Source organism: Sminthopsis crassicaudata, chromosome X, assembly GCF_048593235.1.
Source record: "Sminthopsis crassicaudata isolate SCR6 chromosome X, ASM4859323v1, whole genome shotgun sequence".
NCBI classification, from domain to species: domain Eukaryota; kingdom Metazoa; phylum Chordata; class Mammalia; order Dasyuromorphia; family Dasyuridae; genus Sminthopsis; species Sminthopsis crassicaudata.
In genome coordinates, this window is record NC_133623.1 from 52,051,958 (window position 1) to 52,078,600 (window position 26,643).

The 26,643-nt window shown below is 41.3% G+C and overlaps 1 long non-coding RNA gene across 1 annotated transcript in view; it reads left to right on the forward strand.

The window, feature by feature from the left end:
* The window catches only part of LOC141548440 (uncharacterized), a 91,760-nt gene that overhangs the window by 18,335 nt on the left and 46,782 nt on the right, over window positions 1–26,643 (forward strand). The window contains exon 3 of the long non-coding RNA XR_012483945.1: window positions 15,343–15,425. This is a non-coding gene — a long non-coding RNA (uncharacterized LOC141548440). The remainder of the gene's footprint in view (window positions 1–15,342; window positions 15,426–26,643) is intronic.

The following is a 26,643-nucleotide window of genomic DNA, read 5'->3' on the forward strand; positions in this document are numbered from 1 at the left end:
GTTGTTACTGAATCTGACTTGTCCCTTCTCTGAGTTCCTCTCTGGGATTTTAGGATCTGAACATCACTACTGGACCCATGATAGGCTTTAACTGGGGTGTGGTAGAAAGGAAGGAAGGATATAATAATTATATAGCACCTACTATGTGCTGGGCACTGCACTGAGCACTTTAATTTAACATCTCATTTTTATCCTCACAACAATCATGGGAGGGAGATGCTATTATTATCCCAATTTTACAGCTGGGGAAACTGAGGCAAGCAGCTTTGCCTGGGATACAAGGCTAGTAAGGAACTGAGGCCAGATTTGAATTCCCATTTTCTGACTCCAGAATCAGTGCTTTACTGAAGCTCCACTTAGTTACCTCTCTGTGGAAAGAACACCAGACTTCGAGTCAAAGGATCCTGCGTTCAGGGTTTGACTCTGTTACTAGCTGTGTGACTTTGGACAAGTTATTTAATCTCTCTGGCCCATCTAAAATGAAGTCACTGGAGTAGATGACTTCTAACATTCTAGCTCTAGATCAAGTGAACTGGTTATGAGGCATCACTGGGGATGCAGAGACGGGGTGCCGGGAGGGAGATGTCTACTTGCATCTAGTGAGTCGACATTTTAGGTGGAGAGACCGTCATCAAGTCCCTAAAGGAACTTGGGGAAAGGAAATACTCAGAACAATACGTAGACAATTGAACCGTTGGAAGATTACAGGGGCATTTTGTTATAATTCAGTTAAACACATAAATATAAAGATAACAAATATAAATAAATAAAAAGAAAAACAATGTAATATAAATATACATATATGTATATATAAATAAATATAAATATAACATAAATATGAATATAAACAAAACAATTAAAATTGTTATAATTCAATATGTTGTTATTAATATTATAATTCCACAAACGGATCATTTACTAAGCTCCTAGAAGTTGCCAGCTTTGTGTTAGGCTCTGTATCCTCAGGGAGTTTATCTTTCATTTGGCCTTGGGTGGGCATGAAACGTGAATATAAATGAACAAATGTGGAAGAACTTGAGCAATTGTGCACGATAGGGAGGAAGTGGCAATTAAGGGTGATGAGAAGACCGCATGGTCCTCCTCCAAACTTCCCTTTTTTTGTTAAAGGCAAAAGAGCATCACTCAGGGAGATTTGAAAATCCAGAGTCATCTGGGCAGTGGGATGGCACAGCAAGTTGGGTGATGATCAAGGAGAAGACCTGAATTCAAATCAGACCTCAGACATGTACTAGCTGGGGGAGGCAGGAAACATGTATGATCTTGGGCTAGTCACTTAACTTTTGTCTTCCTCAGTTTCCTCCTTTGTAAAATGTGGATAATAAGAGCAGCTGCTTCCCAGGGTAGTTGTGAAGATGGAATGAGCTTAGCACAGGTGCTGAATAAATGTTTCTTTCCTTCATCATCCTCACTCCTTTCCTCTATCCTTATCCTCCCTCCATCATTTGTCAAGCCTTGTTGATTGTACTTCCACAGAATCTCTTGGATCTGTTCTCTTTTTACCCAGGTAGCTACTTATTTTGTCCAGGCCCAAGATCATTCCTCCCCTCATCACACGGTCCTTTATTAGATTATTGAAATGGCCTCCAAATTGGTCTCCCTGGCTTTGGTCTCTCCCTTTTTCTGTTTGTCCTCCTCACAGATACTGATATAATCCTCCTAAGGCATGGCTCTGATCATGTCATTCCCCTGGTCCACAATCATCAATAGCTCCCTATTGCCTCTGGGATCAGAATACTAAGTATTCTGCCTGACATTGGAAGCTTTTTGCAGTCTTCCTCCTCTACCTTTCCAGGCTTATTGTATATTACTTCCTTTGACATACTCCATGTTCTAGCCCCATTGGACTTCCAGTTGTTCTCTGAACTTGGAAGACCATTTCTGGAGTCTGAGCCTTTCCATAGGTTACCCCTATCCTTGGAGTGCCACGCCCTCTCTCTTAGATTCTGAAAATTCCCTCAGAGCTCAGCTTACATCTGTTCTGTTAACCCTTCCCTGAGCTCTTAGTGACTTCCCTGTTTGAATGTAAGCTCCTAACATGAATATTTCTTTTTTATCTTTTTCCCCCCTGAGGCAATTGGGGTTAAGTGACTTGCCCAGGGTCACACAGCCAGGAAGTGTTAAGTGTCTGAGGCCACATTTGAACTCAGGTCCTCCCGACTTCAGGGCTGGTGCTCTAACCACTGCACCACCCAGCTGCCCCTCTTTTTTTATCTTTGCACCCCAGCATTTAGCCCAGTGCCTGCCACATAGTTTCTGTTTAATAAATCTTCACTGAGGAGAGGAAAGAAATAGTAAGTGTTTACCATGTGTCTGGCATTTTGCTAAGTTTTTACAAATATCCCATTTGATACAGTAACCTTCTGAGGAAGTAGGCACTATTATTGGCCCAATTTTACAGATAGAGAAATTGAGGTTCCGAAACTTAAGTGACTTGCTCAGTGTCACAGAACTAGTATATGTATGAGGTTGGATTTGAATCAATCAGGTGTCCCTGACTTCTTGCCAGGTGCTCTATCCATTGTACCACCTGACTGCATCATGAATGTCAAAATTAAAAAAAAAAAGTGCTCTATCCATTGGCTGCCTCATGAATGTCAAATTTTTAAAAACTTATGTTAGAATTAAAAAGAACTCACATTTATTTTGTTTGGAGATTCTCGGACTAAATTTGGACAAAGCACAGTTACCTGCTATTGCCGATGCCTGAAAAATGAACCTCTTGTGGCTCATATCACATGATAGTGTATAATATCTTTCCTCATCCCCTCCCACAAGGCTGCACTCAATCGCCATTTTTCCTCCCTTGTTATCAGGAAGGCTACAATTTGAAGGGTGGTCAAGTTAGGAGACCTGGATCTGAACCACTGTGTGACCTTAGCCGAATGTTTTTCCTTCTCTGTGCCTCAGTTTACTCCACTCTAAAATGAGAACCGGGGATAAGATAATATCTCTGAGCAAAACCTCCAGCTCCCTTTGGGCTGAATCCCAGTCTCGGTCTCTTCAGCCTGGGTTTGGGATGGTTGACCCCAAGGGCATCCTTTCTCCCTTCTGACCTCATTTACCCCATCTTTAAAGTGAGAGGCTGCATGATCTTCAAGGTCTCCTGAGGCTGCTCTGATTCTGGGCACCTTGACTTGCCACTCTAAAAAAGTCACCAACCCTTGGTCTTTGCATCCAAAGAAGCCATGGCCTCAGGTCTCTGCACGCTTGATCCAAGGCGGTGGTTGGAGAATCCATTTCAAAGATCAAAATGGAGGAGAGTTTGCCTGCTGGCTCCAGTTTGGAAGAAGTGTGTGTGTGTGTGTGTGTGTGTGTGTGTGTGTGTGTGTGTGTGTGTGTGTGTGTAACTGTGAATTAAATACTGTGGCGTGGCTAACATCAGGTATTTGACTGACAAGCACATGAGTTTCCCTGTTCAAGTATCTGACGCCACCTCCATATATCGCCAACATTTTGACTGACAGCTTCTCTCTGAGAAAATTGTACCATCCATACATGTCACAGTCCTCGTTTAATTGCTCTATAATTTTTCCCCACAGTTAGAAGTTGACATTATGCACACCTGTGCAGAGCTGTTTCTCACCCTCCTGTGTCCTAGCCCTAGCCCAGGAGAGTCGCTATTAACTTGCTCTCCAAATGGTGCCATTTTCCCAATGAGCTTTAAGGAGCTCTGGGAAGTCTTTGATTCTTAGCTGGATGAGATTTTGGAGAGCAGGGGGCCGGTAGTAGATAAGGCACTAGACTCGGAATCAGCATAGACTTGGGTGCAAATACTACCCTATACTTTTACTACCTGTGTGACCCTGATCAAGTCACTTAACAGTCTCAGTTTTGCCATCTGTAAAGTAGAAATAATAAGAGTGCTTCCCTTAAACAAATAAAAAAGAGTGCTCTCTTCACAGTATAGTAAGGATTAAATGGGATAATGTATTACAATTTACTTGGAGTCAGTACAGATTCAGGTGCAAATACAGCCCCGTGCTTTTACTAGCTGTATGACCCTGGGCAAGTCACTTAACAGTCTCAGTTTTGCCATCTGTAAAGTAGAAATAATAAGAGTGCTTCCCTTAAACAAATAAAAAAGAGTGCTCTCTTCACAGTATAGTAAGGATTAAATGGGATAATGTATTACAATTTACTTGGAGTCAGTACAGATTCAGGTGCAAATACAGCCCCGTGCTTTTACTAGCTGTATGACCCTGGGCAAGTCACTTAACAGTCTCAGTTTTGCCATCTGTGAAGTGGAAATAATAAGAGTGCTCCCTTCATAGTGTTGTGAGGATTAACTGGGATAATGTATTAAAATTAGTTTTTGAACTTTAAAAATACCATATAGATATGAGCTAGTCATTATTAACTAATATTAATTATTATTATTTGTATTAATATTAATCCAAATTAATTGGATTAATTATATCTCTCTTTGGGAGATGTAGACATACCCATTTATACCTGTCAACTAAAATATTTGAGAATATCTTGATGGGCCGTGAGGTATACTCTTGGACTGGACCCTGGTGAGTCCATTTATACCTCAGTGGGGATGACTGAATGATTTTGGTTATTGAGATGGGCTTAACTGGGTCTCTCTATTGTAGGTGTGAAATCTTCTCTTGGAATAGGACCATAAATGGGACAGAACAGAGTAGAAGAGGGAGAAGATCAGAGAGAGCTGAGCAGACAGAACTTGAGGTAAAAGAGTTAAGAATGGAGTTGAACATGGCGTTTATCAACAAGGAGATCATTGGGATCAGTTCCAATGATCTTGATGGAGAGAGCCATCTCCACCCAGAGAGAGGACCATGGGAATTGAGTGTGGCTCACAACATAGCATCCTCACTCTTGTTGTTGTTTGCTTCATTTTGTTTTTACTCATTTTCTTTTCTTCTTGATCTGATTTTTCTTGTGTAGCATAATTGTGGATGTATATCTAGAAGAATTGCTTATATTTAACATATATTGGATTACTTGCTGTCTAGGGGAGAGGGTTGAGGAGAAGGGAGGGAAAACATTAGAACACAAGGTTTTCCAAGGGTGAATGTTGAAAACTACCTATGTATATATTTTGAAAATACAAAGTTTTAATTTTTAAAAAAAGTGGACCTGAGTCTTGTGGGTAGGAAATTTCTACCTCTTCATCCATATAGCTTCCCCTTACTGATAGCCATGGGGAAACAGTGACACAGTCGCATAAGCGTATGGTCCTAGGAGAGATGTGACCCACATAATGATGGCATCTGGCCAGAGCAGCTAGGAAGTTCCTGGAGAGCGGATAGCCCCATGACCCTAGGACTCTGGGTACTTTTAGAGAATGATACTTGGGAGCTCTAGCCTAGTCTAGAGGTGAGACGGAGGTGTTTGTGGACACATTCTCCTGAAAAGCGCAGCCACGTGACTGCCAAGATGGAAAAGAGCAGTACTGTGATACAGTGATGTATGTCTCAATGTGGGTCTCATACCCTTGGGGGTTCACATTTGAATGGGAAAATCTGATCAGAAGAAGATTGCCTTTCTAACCACCTTAAAAACCAGATTTCCTTTTGGGGACCCCCAGCCCTAGCTGTAAGGCCATGACCTAGGGGGAATAGGAACTGAAATGTGAGAAAGTGAGCAAATGGTTAAAAACCCCAAATGAAAATTTGCTTTTTTGGTAGCGCCCCAAGTCCTTAGGGTAGTACTGGGAGTCTGGAGGATTAGATAGGCAGGACAGGGACTTACCGGACTGTTGGCGCTGTCTTCCCTACTAGCCCATTTTCATTTCTTTTGGGGAGAGATCTAGGGAGGAGAGTCCCAAACATAGAGCGGAACTATGCATCTGGTGGACCTCTGGGAGGTGGGGAGAAGATGGGACTCATAAGCGAGGAAAGGGATAGTTTGTGGTGACATCGGGAGTTCCTAGGACCCTCCCACCTAGGCTGGGCTGACTTCTCTTGGGGTTCTACTTCTTGGACTGGTTCTTTTTCTTGGGACGTATCAAAACTCTGCTTGGGATGTTATCGGCTCAAGGCCTCGGTTCAGATCACTGACATGGCTTCCTCTTTGCCTAAATACAAAACAACTTCTCTGACAGACTTCTAACTATGGACTGACCACATGGATAACACAGGAAGTTGCACTCAGTTGAATCAATGTGACATCCTGATTGAATGTTTGTTGAATGTCCTTCCTCCATTATGGTTGCATACGCTTCCTTTTGCAACTGGTGAGTGACATGAATGGCTCATCTTATTCCAGTATTTGACCTGCAACTCCTGGGAACTGGCAGGAGCTAGGTCTAGCCCACAGCAACAGCATGATCGCGAGACTCTCTGAGTCCTGGGTGTTTTGTCTGTGGGATGAAATAAATGCTGTCCCAGCTACTGGGAATAGCCTTTTGTCTACATCTATGGAGATGCAGACTCAAGCTACTTTCTAATATTCCTAAGGTAGCGTTCTAGAACTCAGGCTGGAGAGAATGATTTTGAAGGGTACCCCAAGAATGAACCCCAGTCTATTGTTTTTTTTTTACCTTGAGGCAATTGGGGTTAAGTGATTTGCCCAGGATCACTGGGCAAATGTTAAGTGTCTGAGGTCACATTTGAACTCAGGTCCTCCTGACTTTCAGGGTCGGTGCTCTATCCACTGCTCCACCTAGCTGCCGCTAACCCAGTCTATTGTAAACCCAGAGGTTGGAGTTCTGGCCCATGGTTACACGTCAATATCTTGACTGCCTCTGCTATCTTTGGCAAAAAGACCAGAATAAAAGATCCCAGAGTATTCATTTTATTGACAGGGATATGGAGACGTGTTTCACTTCATGCGATTACCAATGTAGGAGGCTTATGAGTGGTTCTGATCAGCAGCAGAGAAAGGGAGTACCTCTCCTTCCTCATCTCTCAAGGCTGCTTTTCCAATTTTCATGTGAATTACCTGGAGCGTCCTCACAGGGCAGGCGACTACTGCTGTATGTCACTGTTCTAGGGGAGAGTCATTGGAGCTTCCAACACTGGAGTCCTTGAACCCCGACTAGAATTCTCCCTGTTAGGAAGCATTCGCTTTCGGAAAATAAATCTGCTGGGGAGATAGAGCAAGAACAACAGTAACAGATTGTTCTTTCCCACCCTACCCCACATTGGGTCGTTGTTCTTCTCTTGGTAACACAAGGTCTCTGGGAAGAGTGGGCTCAACCTTTAAGAAGTGGCATTTGAGTGTGTATGTGGAGAGAGAAAGACACAGAGAGATACAGAGAAAGAGACAGAGACAGAAACAGAGACAGAGAGAGACATGAGAGACAAGTACAGAGAGAGGAGAGGAGAGGAGAGGAGAGGAGAGGAGAGGAGAGGAGAGGAGAGGAGAGGAGAGGAGAGGAGAGGAGAGGAGAGGAGAGGAGAGGAGAGGAGAGGAGAGGAGAGGAGAGAAGAGAAGAGAAAACACGTGGCAAAGGATACTTTTCCATCCCTGGTGTGAGAAGTCCTTTTTTGCCCCCAATTCTTTTTTCTGGATTTCACATGTTAGTTCCTTTCTAGAATCCATAGTTGGCCCTTAACTTTCCAAGGGTCCCATACCGCGAAGCCACCAATGGCCTTTGGGAACTGACTTTTTGCATGCGCATGCAGGTGCTTCCTCGCTTGTTGGCCAGTATCACTGCTTTTACCTGTGGCATCCACTCTGGATGGCCCTGATGGATCTCTGGAACTCACAGTGCTGAAGCTGGAAGATTTCATCTTTGGATACTCATTTACCTAAGAATGGGGAGAACAAAGGTACTAAGTGCTCATGGAACATGGGGGGAGATGGGGTGCAGCTTTCTGAGTACTGGCTCCTCTGGTAGCTCCCAGGAGTTCTTGCCTCCCTCGCCTGGAGGCAGGAAAAGACACATGGGGTGATTCATTCCTTTCATATATAAACTCGCTTCTATGGAGCACCTCCTGAGTCATCTGTTCTTTTGGCTTATTCATTCATCAGTAGACTTTTTGTCATTGTCTCCTCCCTCAGTCACAAATGGCAGGTAAAAGGGCTCCCTCCCCTCCCTAATTGGCCACTGTTGTTTGGACTGAAACCAGGCCAGGAACTTTCCACCCTTCTCCTGAGAACTGGTACCGGGCAGGACTCTATATGCTCATGATGTATGATTTGTGCATTCTCTGAGGACCGGAACAAGGAGGGTCATTTGGGCATTTTCTGAGGACTGGGATCAGAGATATCTGTTCATGTTTCAAGAACTGCCCCCCTCCATTGATCAGTCCCCCCAGTAGAGAAGAAATGAAACCACTTTCCCTGTGCTCTTTGGAAGATGGAAAGAAAGCTGGTCCCCACGGTAACAGCTCCCCAGTGGTACGCCCAGTCCCAGCAGGTGCAGGTGGCTCTCAGTATCCTCATTATCCCGCAGATTGTCTTTTTCTTTTCTCTTTATAGAAATGAAGGCAAACAGATGGGTTTTCCCCCTCCTATTAAAAGAAATGTGCTAAAATTGGGGAGCATTTGGTGTTTTCTTGGATTCTAACCATAGAAGCTAGGCTACCTGTCCAGTCCTGATGATGGAGGATTAGTTGGGGAGCCATCCATACCCTCTGCCTCCTTCTTTGTTTCTGAGTGGAGAAGGAAACTGAGGTCTTCTTTCCTCACAGCAAGAGTCTGTCCCCAGTTCTTAGACCTCATGACTCAGTTTCCCATATTCCATTTCTTACTTTGCTCCCCTTCCCCAACCAGCGCTGATGAGTGCCAGTAATTAGGCAAACATCTGGATGTGTGGAGGGCCTGTTTGCTTAAGGCTGAAGAAGTACAATCAGATTTTGGGAGAGCATGAGCACTAATTAAAAAGCCAGACCATAAGGATATTCCATTTTCAGAAGAAATTAAGGCCGTTTCTCATCCTATGAAAATAATTCTCTAAATCACTACTGATTAGAGAAATGCAAATTCCAGTTACATTGGCTAAGATGACAGGAAAAAAATAATAAATTCTGGAGGGGAAAACTGGACACTAATATGTTATTGGTAGAGTTGTGAACTGATCCAACCATTCTGGAGTGCATCATTTTCATTAAAGCTTTTTATTTTTCAAAACATATGCATGGACAATTCTTCAACATTAGCCCTTGCAAAACCTTGTGTTCCAATTCTCTCCCTTCTTCCCCCACACCTTCTCCTAGATGGCAAGTAGTTCATGTAATGTTCTATGAAATATTATTGTTCTGTAAGAAATGACCAGCAGGAGAAATACAGAGAGGCCTGGAGAGACTTACATGAACTGATGCTGAATGAAGTGAGCAGGACCAGGAGATCATTGTACACAGCAACAACAAGATTACATGATGATCAACTGTGATGGGTGTGGCTCTTTTCAACAATGAGGTGATTCAGGACAATTCCAATGGACTTGTGATGGAGAGAGTCATCTACACTCAGAGAGAGGCCTGTGGGGACTGAATGTGGATCACAACATAGTATTTCCACCTTTTTACTGTTGTTTACTTGCTTTTTTCCCTTTCTCACTTTTATTCCTCTTTGATCTGATTTTTCTTGGGCATCATGATAAATGTGGAAACCTGTTTAGAAGTACTGCACATGTTTAACCCATATTGAACTACTTGCTATCTAGAGGAGAGGAAGATGTGGAGGGAGGGAGAAAAATTTGGAACACAGGGTTTTGCAGGAGTGAATGTTGAAAACTATCTTTGCATGGATTTTGAAAATAAAAAGTCATTACACACAAAAAAGCCAGACCAGACAGGAACCAAGGTATTTGCAGAGTGGTAAGATCTTAGTCGCTAGGACTAGAGGGAAGATTGCCCATGGAGACTTGGAAGACAGGAAATTACAATGCAAAAGGTATCAAGGAGCTACCCATCTAACATCACGTGATTTTCCAAAGCCTTGATTCTTTTTTTGAATGCATGTCCACTTCCCTTCCCTTGCCTTTGCTTCTATAGTCATTAGCAGGGCCTGCAAAGTCACATTCTTTATTGGGCCTTGACCCTGTAGGATCATCTTGTCAAATTCCCTCATTTTACAGAGGAAAAGACTAAGATAAAGGAAAAAGAAATGACTTGCACATAAAATGATAGGTTTAGAGTTGGACCATGTCTTTAGAGGCCACCTGGTCCAACCCCTTTGCTTTATAGATGAAGAACTGAGGTCAAGGGAGGTTGTTTTCTCAGGGTCACACTGCTAGTAAATGGCTAGGGGGGAATTTGGACCCAATCTTTCTTACTCCAGGTCCAACACTCTCTGGAATGTTTGTACATCCCGAAGCACCACCTTTCCTTTCCAGAGTCCATCTAGGACATTTTGCCTCTAACACTCCTTACTCAGCTTCCTTGGTCCCTTCTACCCCATTGAGACACTAAATATCTAGCACCTTTTTGACCCTTGTTTACTCTGTTTAATGTCCATTTTTGTCTCTGTGAAGTTCTCTTTCACCTCATCACTCAGAATATTAAAATCATATAAGTCTGTAAAAATAAGATAGATTGCTAAATAATTAAAAGATATGAATAGGCAGTTCCAAAGAAGAAAATCAAGCTACCAAAAGCCAATTCCAAGCAATTTTGGGGACCTCAATTTGAAATTAATTGTCCCACAGAACCTCAGAATTCTAAATTACTAACTTATTTTTGGGAAAAAAAAGGAAAATGGTAGCCAAGACAGAATGGGCTCACCTCTCCATTCAGTGACTTTACCTTCCAGCACCATGGACCTCATAAAAAAGTCTCCCTTTTTAGAATGCTGAAGAGAGCAATGGCAATCATTTTTAAAAATAAGACAGCAGTGGAATGAGCCCAGAACTGAAGGAAGAGGAGATCTGGCTATGTAGTTCAGTCCAACCCAGCCCAGCAAGACTTGGACTTATTACTGAATCAATCTCTCATTCTCCTCATCTATCAAATGAGAATAATAACATTGACACTGAGGTTCACAAAGCTGTTGTGAGCTTCAAATGAGATAAATCATGTAAAAGGCTGGGAAATAGAGGGTATCCTGAAAGTCTTAGTACAGCTTTAAAATATAGTAGCTCACAATAGAGTCAGAACTTTAGTAACTTAGAACTGTACTCAGATTTTGGGACCCCCTTTTTGGATCATTATGGAAATGTGAACCATTATTATCTGTGGACCTGAGATTTCTAGCAGGACAGGAACTGTGGTCTAATAGAATCAGAATATCAGCATTGTAAGGAACCTCTGAGGATTTGACTTCTAATCACACTCCCTCATGCCCACTCTTTGTGGATCCTTGGGTCTCTGGGTCTCAGTTTCCTCCTCTGTAAAATGATGGGTTGAACCAGATGGCTTTTGAGGTCCCTCCCAGCTCTACATCTAAAATTCTTTATGTGACCTTGAGCAAGCCTCAGTTTCCCCCTCTGTAGAATGAAAAGGTTGGATCAGAAAGCTTATAAGGTCCCCTTTAGCTCTAGCTCTAGAATTATTTTATGAAAGCTTTTTATTTTCAAAACATATGCATAGTTTTCAACATTCACCCTTGTAAAACCTTGTTCCAATTTTTTCCCTTTCTTTCCCCCCATCCCTTCCCCTAGACAGCAAGTAATCCAATGTAGGTTACACATGTGCAATTCTTCTATACATATTTCCACAATTATCCTGCTGCACAAGAAAAATCCAATCAAAAAGGGAAAAAATGAGGAAGAAAACAAAATGCAAGCAAATAACAACAAAAAGAGTGAAAATACTATGTTGTGATCCACATTCAGTCCCTACAGTCTTCTCTGGGTGCACATGGTTCTCTTTATCATCAGACACTGCTGGATCAAAGGGTAAAATTTGATAGCCCTTTGGACGTAGTTCCAAATTGCTCTCCAGAATGGTTGGATCAGTTCACAACTCCATCAACAATATATTAGTGTCCCAGTTTTCCCACATCCCCTCCAACATTCATCATTATCTCTTCCTGTCATATTTAGTTCTAGAATTTTAATCTAGGTCTCCTAGTCCACTCAATCTCTGAGCATGAATACTCTCTGCAGCAGTTTTTCCCAACTAGTGAGTTATTCTGAATCTCTGTAAGAGATCCATAACTTGTCATGGTATTTTAATCAAGTATATTAGTAGAACAACTAATGTCAAATGGAGGTCACCAAAAGCCCTTTGGAGCCTTTTTCCATAACTTTTGATAGCTTGAAATTCTCCTTTGAGAACTGCTGGTTCATTTCTTTTAACCATTTATCAATCAGAAAATGGCTTTTATTTTTATGGAACTTGTATGATTTTAATAAATATATAGAAGACACCTTGTTGGAAGAGCTTTTAAAGGCTGCATTTTGCTCTACCAAATCAAGTGCTTTGTATATTTAATAAAATATAAGGAGAGTGGAATCACATATTCTCTGGGTAACTTTAATATGTAATCTGCTGAAGAGTATAATTTTTGAAATCTTGATTTTCCCTTCCTGGGAATACTGTCAATACATGTATAGATTATTCTGGTAAATTTTTTTGTAGATGTGGGAAACAATAGATGGGAATTTTCTCACATTTTCTGGATCACATTTTGGATAATGGTTATCTGGTTTTCCCCCAAGAATTTTGTATTCTGTCTTATATATCACAGTGTCCTTAAAACTGTCTCTACCAGCACTGACCTCTTCTGTGTATATTTTGTCTAGTTCAACTGCTTATCCTGATTTTACTTTCTTTAGGGAAAATTCTACTTCCTCATGAAGTACATAAAGGACTAGGTTATTCGAGTCTAAATGTGGTGGCTCCACTATTACTGTTGGCAAAAAATAGTTTGTGATGAACATTTTTTCTTATGTTTTCCATATTTTGCTTGTTTGCTCTCCTCCCAGTTTCATTCTTCAATGCCCTTGGGATGATCTGGTTTTCTTATTGTTTTATGAGATACTACTCATAATTTTATACCATCTTCCTCCATAATATTTTACAAATGAGCTTATGTTCTAAGCTGCCACTGCCCTTAGCTGTCTCTAGCATTTCAAACGAGAAGGGGAAAAAGGGTGGGAGTCAGAGTAAGTTATTATTTAGGAGAAATGTGTTTATTGATTTTACCAAAAACTGTGTGGAGATTGGGGGGCGGGATACATGTTGGAAGCCAGTATATTTAAAAAATTTTCCACACCACTGCTTGTCAGCATTAGCGTGGCTAAACTACAGCTGACTTGCTCTTCTTCATTTATTCCAAGAAGCAGCTCTGGAGAACCAATTAAACACAGCTAGAGACATCCTTGTGGAGAGATTCTTGGTAGTTCACTGGGAACTAAATTCTGTAGTCCCATCTTCTCGGTTCAAGAACTATGGCGTCCTAGTGCTAGAAGAAACTTTTTTTTTAATTGTAATTTTTTACAAATAAGATAAAGGAGACCTGGGTCACAAAGAAGCAGTATGGGTTCATAAAGAACAGGTGAAATACTGAGATCACTAAAATCATTTCCATTTTTGATAATGTTATTAGATTGGCAGATCAGGGAAATGCTGTGGCTATGGTTTACCTGGATTTTTAGCAAGGCATTCCCAAAGGCTTTCATGCTATTTTATAGAAAAGATGGGGAGTAGTGGCTATATAAAGCATAACTACATGAATTTGTGACTGGCTGAATGACTGGACTCGAGGAAAAGTTATTAATGATTTCACATCAACTTGGAAAGAGATTTTTAGTGGGGTGCTTTAGTAATCTGTGCTGGTTAACAGGTGGGAATGGTTATCAAATTTGAGGATGACACTAAGCTGGGTGATAGAAGCAGGATCCAAAAAGATCTTGACTTATTAGAATATATTGGTGGTACACACCTATAATCCCCTCCTTCAAGGGATGCTGAGGCTGGTCGATCACCTGCATTTGGGAGGTCACCAACTTGGTGAAATCAGTGAGACTGGCACCAATATGGTGAGCCACAGGCCACTAGGTTGTCTAAAGAAGGATGGACCTTTGCAAACAAAACAGATCAAAACTTTCCTGTTGATTAGTAGTGGAATGATTATGCTTGTGAGTAGCTCATTCAATCTAGATAAGATAGGGAAACCTAGTCTCAAAATGAAAATCTCCTAAGTGAAAATTTAATAGGAATAAATTCAAAGTCTTATACCTGGATCCCAAAGCTTAATCTCACAAGTATAAAATAGAGGAGGCTTGGGTTTATGGGGAAAAAAAGAAATGGGGATTTTATTGGATGACAAAGTTACTGTGAGTCAGTGGGGTAACATGGCAGGCAGGAAAGTTAATGAAATCATTGACTGGATCAGAAGAAGCAGCTTCTTCAGGGATATTAGAGTCCTACTGTACTTTGCCCTGGTCAAACTACATATAGAAAATTGTGTCCAATTTCAAACATCACACTTTTGAAAGGAAAAGGATGAGCTGGTGTCCAGGGGAGGGCACACAGGTTGGCGAAGGACTTAAAGATCATGCCATATGAGGTTGGGTTGAAGGAATGATCTTAGAGAAGAGACTGGGGTAAAGTATTTAAAGCATGATCATATGAAAGATGGATCAGGCTCATTTTGTTAGCTTAATAGGGTTAAACTAGAAAAAATGCATAGAAGTTGTAAAGAGTAAAATTTAGGCTCAGGGCAAGAAAAATTTTCCTAGCAATGGGAGCAATTAAAAATGGAATTAACTGCACGGGGACGATGGTGAGTTCTCCTTTATTGTAGTTCCTTATGTAGGTACTGGAAGACCACTTGCTAAGTATATTTTACAAGGGCTTATTTTTTAGATATAAACAGTAGTCCTAGATGCCCACTCAATTATTTTCCAATACTACAATTCCACCATATTGGTGTTCTAGTCTCTTATGTGTCCCTATTTTGATGGTTGATCTTCATTATTCTAACTTCCTTAGGAAATGGTGTTAATTTGGGTCAATATCTATTCTTTTATCCATTTCACTTTTGGGGTATCAGTATATTATTTAAAAGGGAGCTGGTTCAATTGAATGACATATTGTCTGAATTTCATTATTTCTTCCAATTTCTTCTAATTCATCCATCCATTTATTCATCTATATAATTTCTCTAAAAGATTGAAGTCTGATCCATACATAAAGCTGATTTGGAAATGACTCGACCATTGATAACCATTTGTTTTCCTTCTGTTAAGATATGATCAACTTCATTTTTTATGATATCATTTTGTGCTCACCTTATCCAATCCTTTTGAACTCTCCCCTTAAGGAAATATTTATGAAAAATAGGTGTCAGATTTCTGTGTAGGGTTGACAAGCCTTGACTTTTCCAACTTTTTTTCTTCTGCTCTGCCTTCTTTTGTATTAAGATTAATCAAACTTTAAAGTCTATGTTGAATTTAATTGGGAGGGTCTTTTCAAATACTTCATTTAATTTTTCTCCCATTCTCCTCTTCTACAACAGATGCTGGTACGTAAACTGCAATTATCTTCATGGGGATCTTTTTACAGATGCTCAACGTGAGATCCAAAACACCAGATACCCAGGTAATCCATGAGATAATGTTTCAACAAGAAACATGCCTTTTGACACATGACAAAATCAACTCTGCCAACTCCTTTCTTTGCCTCTCCCAGGAGAATCTGGGAGTCAGGCATTCTTTGAGCTGTAGCTTTCTTTTTGTCTTCTGGTTTGATTTATAGTGAGAAGCTCAATATTATACTTCCTAAAGTTCCTTGAATAGTAGCATGTTCAATCACTGGTCAGACAGTAGTAAGACAAGAATCTTACACACAGAATACCAAACATGAAATGAGTGTTTATTATAGATGGCTGAAAATCTGGGATTCTTACCCCCATTTTCTATCATTCCTCCTCCATCACTGCAAAAAGAAAAAGAAAAAAAAAAGAAAAAAGAAAAGAAAAGCAGGGAGCTCACCCCAATCACTTAGTTTTCTTTGTTCCATTGCTAGCCATAGCCAAAGGATTTGTCATCCAGTGACCAGCCTCCTGGTGTTGCTGAGTAACTCTATACACTTATCCCTTCTGCATTGTGACTTTCCTCATCGTGGTTTTAATATATTGTGAGTTGGCATAAAGAATTAAATGGAAATATGTGGAGACTTTTGTGGATGATACATAAAGGCCTGTGGAAGACACAGAAAAAGTTTAGAAACTCAGAAATGCATAAAATATATGTATGGTTTATAATATCAATATATTTTATCTTTGAATCTTGTATTAATTGAGACTTCTTCTCTGGATATTCTGGCCAAAAAATTTCACAAGGATTTTCCAGATCAAGGGGGTACGGTGCTCCTAACCCCCCCAGTGTGGAAGGGATAAATGTACTTAGCTAGAGGACTCCTTGGAAAGCAGGCACTTTCTATTATGTGTCTGTACATTCTTAGCATGATAGGGTCCCATAGAGCTTGAACTACACTGGCATAGCCCTTTGGAAGTTCTCAGGAGCCATTTCCCTACTGTAACGAGGCATCAGCTATGGTAGGCCAAGGGTTCCTACCCTTGTTTGTGTCTTGGACGGCTTGGGGCAGTGTGTGGTAAAACCCCTAAATCTCTTCTCGGAACAATGTTCTTAAATTTATAAAGTAAAATATATGGGATCACAAAGGAAACATCCAGAAATATATTCATTAAAGTACTTTTGAAAATCCAAGTTCCTAACACAGTTTTAAAACCCTCCGTCTTTTTTTCATCTTTTTTTCTTTCTCTTTTATTTTTTAGCTTTCCTGATAAGCTTTAGCTGATTTTATGCTCTGGTACTATGGTTGCAATTCTAATAGGACTTTTCCCTGTGTGTATACTTATCCTTTCATACCTGCCCTTCCATGTTCTGTACATGGCTTTTTTTTCTTTCTTCCTTTTTCTTTTTTCTTTTCTTTTCTTTTTTTTCAGAGACAATTGAGGTTAAGTGACTTGCCCAGGGTCACACAGCTAGGGAGCACAAAGTGTCTGAGACCAGATTTGAACTAGATCCTCCTTACTTCAGGGCTGGTGCTCTATCCACTGCACCCATATATACAGCTTTTAAAAAACTTAAATTGTTTGGTTTTTCCACATTAGTCTCTCTAGACAAATCCTTTTTCTTCCTAAGTAGCACAGTGGATAGAACACTCAACTTGGAATCATGAAGACCTGAGTTCAAATCCTCAGACACTTATTAGCCATATAATTTTTTTTACTAAAATTATTTATTATTTTTAATAGTTTTCATTTACCAGATATATGCATGGGTAATTTTACAACATTGACAATTGCCAAACCTTTTGTTCTAATTTTTCCCCTCCTCCCGCCTACCCCCCATGGCAGGTTGACCAATTCATGTTCAATATGTTAAAGCATAAGTTAAATACAATATATGTATGCATGTCCATACAGTTATTTGGTGTACAAAAAGAATTGGGCTTTGAAACAGTATATAATTAACCTGTGAAGGAAATCAGAAATGCAGGAAGACAAAATTAGAGGGATTGGGAATTCTATGTAGGAGTTCATAGTCATCTCCCAGAGTTCTTTCGCTGGGTGTAGCTGCTTCAGTTCATTACTGCTCCATTGGAACTGATTTGGTTCATCTCATTGTTGGAGTTTAGCCATATGATCTTGGGTAAGATTTAACATCTGTCTGCCTCAGTTTCCTCATCTGTAAAGTGGAGATAGCACCAAATTTATGAGGTTGTCATAAGGATCAAATGATATAATTTATGTAAAGTACTTTGGAAAGCTTAAAGTGCTATATCAAGAATAGCTATTAATATAATTAGTCCTTTTCAGAATTGTTTTTTATTTGACCTCAAAATTTCATTTTTCAAGAGCTTCCTATCCCTTCTCATTGACATCCTCAGTAGAATTTCAGTCCATGGGAACCTACCTATCCTTTTCCTGAGCTCACTGAAATGTCTTTTCCAAAAATCAGTAGACGTTTGTCTATTGACAAAATACAGTCATGCGTTTTGACGGATACAGTAATGGGGAGCTATGTATGAATAGTGGATAGAGTGCCAGGCTTGGTGTCAAGAAGTCCTGAATTCGATCAAGACAGATACTAGATGTGACCCTGGGTAAGTTTGCCTCAGTTTCCTCATCTGTAAAATGAGCTAGAAAAGGAAATGGCAAACCGTTCCAGTATCTTTGCCATGAAAACCCTAAATGGGGTCTCAGAGAGTTGGATCTGACTGGAATAACTGAACAACAACAACAGAAGCATACAGTCAGAAGATGTCTGGCTTCTTCTTTCTCTGGCTCAAAATGTCAGGTGCAGTAGTGCTCCTCCAAGAGACTTCCATCATTTCTACCTCAGTAACTAGAGAAAGAGAGACAGAGAGACAGAGTGGGAGGAAGGGAGGGAAGGAGAAGAAAGGAGGGAGAGAGAGACAGAGACAAAGACAGAGGCATACAGAGAGAGAGAGACAGAGTGAGAGAGACAGAGAGAGAGAGAGACAGAGAGAGAGACAGAGAGAGAGAGAGACAGAGACAGAGAGAGAGAGAGAGAGAGAGAGAGAGAGAGAGAGAGAGAGAGAGAGAGAGAGAGAGAGAGAGAGAGAGAGAGAGAATGAATGAGAATAATATCTAGATAATTTAATTCTTCCATTCCTTCTATACCATACTAGGCTCATGCTCTGAAGTGTTCTTCCAAAGCTCTTCAATTATTTCCTCTTTCTATAGCAGGGGTATCAAACTCAAATAGAAGTGGATCCCTACTGACCACATGTTAAATTGGAAAAGCACAAATCAATATTTTCCATGTTGCATTGTATTTTTATTTATTTTGTTAACTATTTCCCGGTGACCTTTTAATCTGGTTGGGGGCTCACTGGAGAGTTTTGCTGGGCCATGAATTTGACAGTTATACTCTACAGTATGCTCCAGTGTCTGTTTCTGCTTCTATTAGTTATCGGCCATGTGTCCCCAACATGGCACAGTGAGTAGGCTGCCAAACTTGAGATCAAGAATATGGGTTCAGATCCTACCTCAGACACTGGTTGTGTAACTTTGGGCAAGTCACCTCATTTCTGTGGCTCCCTGTAAAATGAAGGATTTGGACCCTCTGGCCTAACTAGGTCCCTTTCTGCTCTACATCTATGATTCATGATACTCAGCTTCCTCCTTCCTCTCCGCTTTTATTCTTACCTCTCCAACCATTTTGGGATTTTCTTCTAAAATTGTATGCTATGTTTAACATATATTGGACTACTTGGCCTCTAGGGAAGGGGGCAGGGGAAGGGGGGAATTGGAACGTAAGGTTTTGCAAAGATTAATTTTGAAGAAATTTTTTAAAAATTAAATTAAAAATATTATATGATGATCCAAAAAATAAAATAGAATTGCATGGTAGTCAATGGTGCCATCCAGATCCACAAGATCAAGTTTACTTTCTTATAAAAGGGAGCTTTGCCCATGATGACTCCCATTGGGGTGGCTTCAGCTTTAAGGAATATTTATTTTTGCTGTATGAAAATCCACATTGTGAATCCCTGGATTGGTGTTTAAAACAATGGACTCATAAAATATCAGAATTAGAAGAATTCAAATTCAGCCTTTTCATATTTGACAATTAGGCCCAGAAAAGGGAAGTGACCTATATAAGGCCATATAGCTAGACATGCATTAGGAAGGTGAGAGACCTTTCTGAATCAGTCCAGAAGAAACAAGAGATGCACAGAGTTAGAGAAGCACCCCAAATATACATAGGAACTATTTGTGTCCCACCTGTGACAACATTCTGAGCTCGTATTGGTCTGATCAGCCACAGGCAACACACAGCACCTCGAATCTAACATAGTGATATCATTTTAGTCCTCTTTGAGAGTGAAGAACAACAACCAACCAACCTGGTTCCCCTTGAGAAGAGCCTTCTCTCTGCTTTCTAACTCCAGGTGCTCTTGCTTCCCATCTCCCCTATGTCACTTGATTCTACCTTCCAACTTCCTAGCCTTAAGTCAGGATCCCTTCTTCCCATTCTGAACCTTGATTTGCTTTATTATACTGAAGGACTTCTATTTTTAATAATATTAAGAGCTGAAAACATCTTTTTACTTTTTATTCTAGACTGATATGCTTCCCCCCTTCAGTGCATTCGTACCTTTACTCAGATCCGCATTCCAAAGGGGTCCTTGGGATCCAGAGGAGGACCGAAAATTGGAAAGGATTTCTATTTTTTAAAGGAAATTTTTTTTCTCTCTGATACTATGGAGCAGAAGCTATTTTTTAAACTCTTTTATCCTTTCTTTTGGGAAGGAAAGCAGTCTGAATTTTGAACATATGTAGCCTGGATTCTGCCATTAACTAGCTCCGTTTCCTTTCTCTGGACTTCATTTCCTCCTTTTGTGAAATTATTTGATTGTATTAGATTAAGGTCCTTACTAACTCTGCCTTTCTCTCGTCCATGTTTTAAGGTCCGTCCCAGCTCTGACATTCTGGGTTCTAAGGTCCATCCCAGCTCTGACATTCTCTGTTCTAAGGTCCCCCATTCTCTGATCCATGTTTTAAAGTCTGTCCCAGCTCTGAGATTTTGTTCTAAGGTCCCCCATTCTCTGATTTGTGTCCTAAGATCCATTCCAGTTCTAATCTTCTCTGTTCTAAGGTCCTTCCCAGCTTTGACATTCTCTGTCCTAAGGTCCCCCATTCTCTGATCCATGTTTTAAGAGCCATCCTAGCTCTGACATTCTCTGTTCTAAGGTCCTTCCCAGCTCTGACATTTGATGGTTCTCCGTATCCAAGGGGAGAAATTTGATGGCAGATTTGGGGGGCTTGAAGGAGAATATGGGGGAAGAAAATTGCATGCTTTTTTTTTCCTCCCAAGACACTGTGTGATTTCTAATTAGATAATGGTGGTTGCCTCCTGAGGGGACTGTCAGTTTGCAAATGATTCTCACCAGATTATGGTGGGATCGATACCAGCTGAATAATTAAAATCCGATACTCCTCTGTCTCTTGCAATCACCCTGTGGAGAATGATATATGACAGACAGAATGGAATTTGTCAGACACCACGGCTACATGCATAGATCACGGGGGGGATATTTTTAGAATTATGTATTTGATTTCCTGATGGGCCTTCTGATGGGCCTTTCGCTTGGGCCGTCTCTCCCGAGCACAGGGATTACTGACAAGGTGAGGCACCTAGGAACCTGGCTTTGTGGGCAGGGTGACATGGTTGCTCCTGAAATGCACGGGGAAAAGGTGATCTTTATTTTAAGTCAGAATAGAATCAAAGCCATCTCTCACCCGCCATAATCTTCCAAGGTTTACCCCTATGTTTCTGCTGAGTTTGATTCTGAACTTCAGGCTCAGGTTGGAACTAATTATTGTTTCAGAGGGATTGTCAGGATAATGGAGGGGGAGGAGGGGGATTGCCAATAAAGAAATCACTATATTCTCTCCAGGTGTCTTCTTCTGACATGCTGTGTGACCTTGGGCGGCATCTCAGGCACTCTGTGTTCCCCACTTCAGGCTACAGACTCAGGATCTCCAATGAGGGCTAGTTAGAGGGCCTATCTGTTGCCAGTGTCAAGACATAGTAGAGGGCTGAGATCAGAGGGCAGTCGGGAGACAGGGGTCGAGGTCAGTGATTAGTCAGGAGCAAAGTGAGAGCTCAGCCTTTCACATGAAAGGAAATATTTGGTGAGCTAGACATTTTTTTAAATTCAGCAATTGGGGGACACACAGGTTGTCCTGTTGTATACTTTTGGGGACTTCCACAAGCTGGCCCCTGGCCGTCTTTACCTTTTTAGTCAAATCTCCTACTAGAAGTTTCTACTAGAATACTGGGACCGGCAGGGGCCTCTAAGACCATCTGGGCCAACCTCCCTCTTCACAGAGATGGAAAATAGGCCTGGAGACAGGAAGTGATCAAAGTTCATAGGACTCTATATCTTGAGCTAGCTGGTTTCTCTCTTCCAAAGCTCTCATTTGGGAGAGGAGGAATCTTAGATCAGAGAGGTTAAATGACCTGTAGCAACAGCAGGATGCTGACTAAAATCCCTTCCACTTCAGTGCTTGAGAGCTGATTGCAATTCATTTAAACGCTGAAGAGCTACCTCCAAACTTCTAACTTGAGAATTTAAAGTGTCTCCGAGTCAGGAGATCTCAGTTTAATTCCCCCTCCTACCATGTACTTTCTGCTTTTAAAAACTTCTTCACCCTGAACCTCAATTTCTGATCTGTAAAATGGGCTTGATAGTTCTCAAAATGCCATGGGACCACTGGAAAAGTACTTCATGAATCTAAAAGCACTATAGTTGGTAGTATTATTCTCAAGGCAACTGAGATCTCCCTCCAGCTCTTCGCGCGAATGTGATAGAGAGATGGGGGCTAGGCAAGAGTGCGGTTTGTTCCATTTAAATCTGATTGAATGCCTGAACCCCAAAAGTAGTTGTTATTGCTTCAATATCAACTTGAGAGGGATTCTCTAGTGGACTGTCTCAATGATCTCCCAAGGGGCCATGTGCCATTCAATATGATGAAGTGGATAAAGGAATAGATATCATGCTTATCTTATTTTTATCCTCCTATTAGTGAGTTCCCCTTTGGGGCCTCCATTTTGGAGAAGGGCCTAAGCCAGCCAACGTTGTCTAGTATTAGAGTACAGCTCTGGAAAAGTGTGTTTCCAGAGCAGCCTGTCCTTACTTTTTCTTTTGGTATCCCTTCTGTCCTTTCCTTTCGTTGTTGTTGTCGTTCACTTGTTTCGGTGGACAGAGTGACCGAAATGCTGATCTTGGCGTTAGGAAAGCCTGAGTGTAAATTCTGCTCCAGATACTTACTAGATAAATCACCCTAAGTAAGTCATTTAACCTCTTGTCTATTGACCAGCATTGTCTAGGTACTAAATATCAGATGAAGGATTTGAATTCAGGTCACCTGACCCCAGAACCAGTGCCCTTTCCCACTGTCCCAAGTTCTTTACAATTATTTTCTCATTTGAGCCTAGCAACAAACCTGCGAGTTACATAATCTGAGTATAATTGTGCCTATTTTACAGACAAAGAAACTGAGCCTCAGATGGCCTAAGATCACATAGCTATAAGATCATAGAATCATTCAACACTCCTCCCACTCATCCCTCTCTTTCTCTATAATCATTTTATAATCTTATCAGTTGTTTCTCTGGATGCAAATGGTATCTTCCTTCATGTGTCCTTTCTGGTTAATTTGGGTATTTATAATAGTCAAAATGACTTATTCACTCAAAGTTATTCTTTCAATAATATTACTGTTCCTGTATACAGTGTTCTCTTGTTTTTGCTCATTTCATTTGGCATTTTATCATAGAAATCTCTCCATGTTTTTTTTAAGATCATTAAGCTATCTCTAAGCCAGGAAACAGGGGAAAAAAGGAAAAGAAAGAAATTTACAAGGTATTTTTATTATATGTTTAAAAGGAATATTTTTTGTCTTGTGGTTTTTCCCGTTTGTTCCAATTTTTCTCTCCCAACATGATTCATAAGGAAATATGTATAAAAATGGATGAATGTATAACCAGAAAAAATAAAACTATAAAAAAGGAATAGCCAATTGTACCTAATAGATTTACTACATATTATCTTTTTATTATATTATGTTATGGGAAAAGCTTGTGTTAATTCCACAAATTAAAAAAAAAATTCATTCTAAAGAATCGTAGGATTGTATATCTAGAACTGGAAAACATCTCAGAGGTCATCTAGCCCAAGTCCCTCATTTTACAGATGAGGAAACTGAAAGGAACAGAGGAAAGTTAAAGACTTTGTTCAAGGCCACGTAGTATCAGCTATGAGTAGAAAAATAGGCTGCTGCTCACTTGTAGCGTTCTATGACTTCTAGTTTAATAGGGAGTTTAATAGGGAGCCTCTGAAGACTGTTGAGCAGAAGAGAAGCATGATCAGATTTGAAATAACCTGAAGGTGAAGGTGTTCCTCCTCAAGGTGCATCCCTTACCTCTACTTCATAGAATCCTTATTTTGTAGATGCAGCTCATACATACTTTCTAATCCCACCAGCTGCAAAGGCCCTCCCTAAGTACCTTTTATTGAACTATTTTGCATTTATTCTCTTTATATTTAGTTTCTACACACACAGTATGTTTCCTTTCTGTCTTATCCATTAGAAGATGAGGGCTTTTCAAGGTCATTCATTGTCTTTGTGGTCCCCAATCCTAACACCTGTGCCTGGCATATAGTAGGTGCTTAATAAGTGCTTGATTTTTGGGAAGCGTTATGGGAGTGCTATAGATGTGTTTATATAAACTAATTTTGCACTATGATATCCCTCATACTCTTAAGTAGCCCCCTAGGGACAATTAGGAGGTCACAACAGGTTATAAATGGCAGACAACAGGAAGAGTGAAGGCAAAACTGAGAGAGTGGGATTGTGGCTGGGCTTTCCTTGGTGGTTAATGCAGTTGCCCAGATGGAGCCAGGGAAACATGGCCTCCATGCTCCCCATGTTCCCCAGTGCTCAGGAAAACATGAGCATTGACAGATCCCAGAGATCAGCGGAGCTTAGGGGGCCCATATCGTCAGCCTATATGACCAGGCAGGACAGAAAGATGGGAAGGGAAGGCACAGGATCTGGGGCTTAGAAAACAGGATTGAGAGTCAGCTGGGCTCTTAGGCTGATGGGGGCAGCTGGCAGAGGTGGAAACTCAGACCCAGAGAGGGGAAGTTCTTTGTCCAAGGTCACACAACTAGAGAGTGTCATAGTATCACCACTGAAGTGAAGACAGAAGGCCCACTGAAATCTCAGCCAGTCTACTCATTGTGTAACCTTGAACAAATCCTTTCTCTAGAAGTCTCAGTTTCCTTCTTGTAAAATGGGAGTAGGGCCGAAGATCAAATGGATCAATCAAATAACTTTAATTTCTGTTAGCTCTTATCTCTAAGGGCCTTTCTGGCTCTGATCTTCTCGGATCCTAGCGATCTCTTGCCAACTTTCACGGGCTTGGGTGGAACCAGGAAGAATGGAGAGGAGGGAAGACCTTTGGCCCATGTTGTATAGGAAGGACTCTGTTGCTAATCAGCCTCTCCCCTATCCCCGCTTCCTGCCTTGCCTTTAAATTCCATCATATGACGGGCCTGAAACTCTTTGGGGCTTGAGGGTCATCCCGTGGTCCGTTTTCACATCTCTTGTTAAAGTCCTGTAAATCGGCCTGTGAGGAGCAGGCCAGGTGCCCTTGAGAGAGAAGGCAGCCTTTTTGATATCACCCTGGAGGGCTGAAAGGTGATCTCCTAAATGGTATATAAAACTTGGAAAGGATTGGAATGAATAGTTGCCAATAAGCCTTGTGGGAGAGTAAGTACCTCAGCTGAGCAAGGTCACGGGCTGTCCTGGGAGAGAGTAGCCCTGAATTCAGCTGGGATTTTGTTTATTATTGGGGGGCCGTATGCTGAGTCTGGCCCGACTGATGGTGATTCTGCTATACAAGAGCTTTTCATCTGGAAACTGGTGGAACATGCGTCCCTGGCAGGGAAGAGTTAAGAGGAGAAAGTAATGATGACTTTGCCCTTCCCTAGTTTGTGAAGATGCTGGCTGATTGCTTTTGTAGTTCTTTGTCCTTTCAAAGCAGAACGTAATATCTGCATAAAACTGCTCTCATCTCCAGTCTTAATAGGCTTGTGGGAAAATCGGGTGGTACGGGGTTTGGGGGCAAGCAGGGGGCACCTCATGTGCTCGTTCTTGTTGGCGAATGCTCCAGCTCTTGCCCCTGGGAAAGGCTCAGGGGTTGGGCCAAGATCATCCCCTTTGGTTTGTATGTTTATTCCTTGTTTGTTTTTTCAGAGAGTCTATCATATTTATTATTTGGGAAAATAACTACCATAGCACAGAGGAGAATATGGAGAGTTCCTTGGGCATGGGTCTACCTTCGAGAAGAGGGGAATGGAAAGGAGCCATTCCCCTATTCCCAAGCCTCTCCCCTACCTGCAGCAAGATGGGGTGGGGTTATGAGTGAGAAATCCCAGACTTCTATCTTGATGGCATTTTTCTACTTATGTGACCAGGGACACACGGGCCTCCCCTGTAAAAATGACATAGGAGTAGTTACCCTTTGACATCTCTCCCAGCTGTGAGTCTATGATCCTTTTGTTCTGGGTGACACAGTGCCTGAGAGTCCACCATTTGTGATTGGGCCTCCCAAGTCCCTGCTGAAAAAAAGATAAAGGTGCTACTTGAGAGGATCATCCCATTAGTAGCTAATTCCAGAGAATCATTTCCCTAGGGGCTGGGGGAGCAGGGCCCCATGAGGGTAGAATTAGCTGCCCGGTGGTGGTAGCTCGGAGTCGAGTTGTATTTGAATTGGAACTTTGCCACTTTCTAACTGTGACCATAGACAGTCCTTTCCCTTCTTCCTCTGTAAAAGGAAGGGCTTGGAATAGATGGTCTCTGAGGTCCCTCCTGCCCCTGACATTCTGTGATCCTAAGATTATCAGATGTGCTCCAGAGGCATCTGAGTGTAGTAGCAGAGGAAGAAGAGGATAGGAAGAAGGCCTTTTCTTAGCTTCCTTGGCTTCTCCAGAGCGGCCACAGCATAATATACAGAGTTAGTCCCAAATGAATACAAAGCTTTTCAGAGAATCGAAGAACAGAGGTCAAAGGGGAATGCTGGGGGAAGCAGGGAGTGCTGTGACCAATTTACACTGGATGGGAGGCAGGAGCATAAGGTTTGTCCAAGGGAGTATAGAAGTGAAATGAAAAACAAAGAAGTCTGGGAACAGATTGTGGAAGGCCTTGAATGCCAGGGTCAAAAGTTTGATCTTTTTTAACGATCCACGG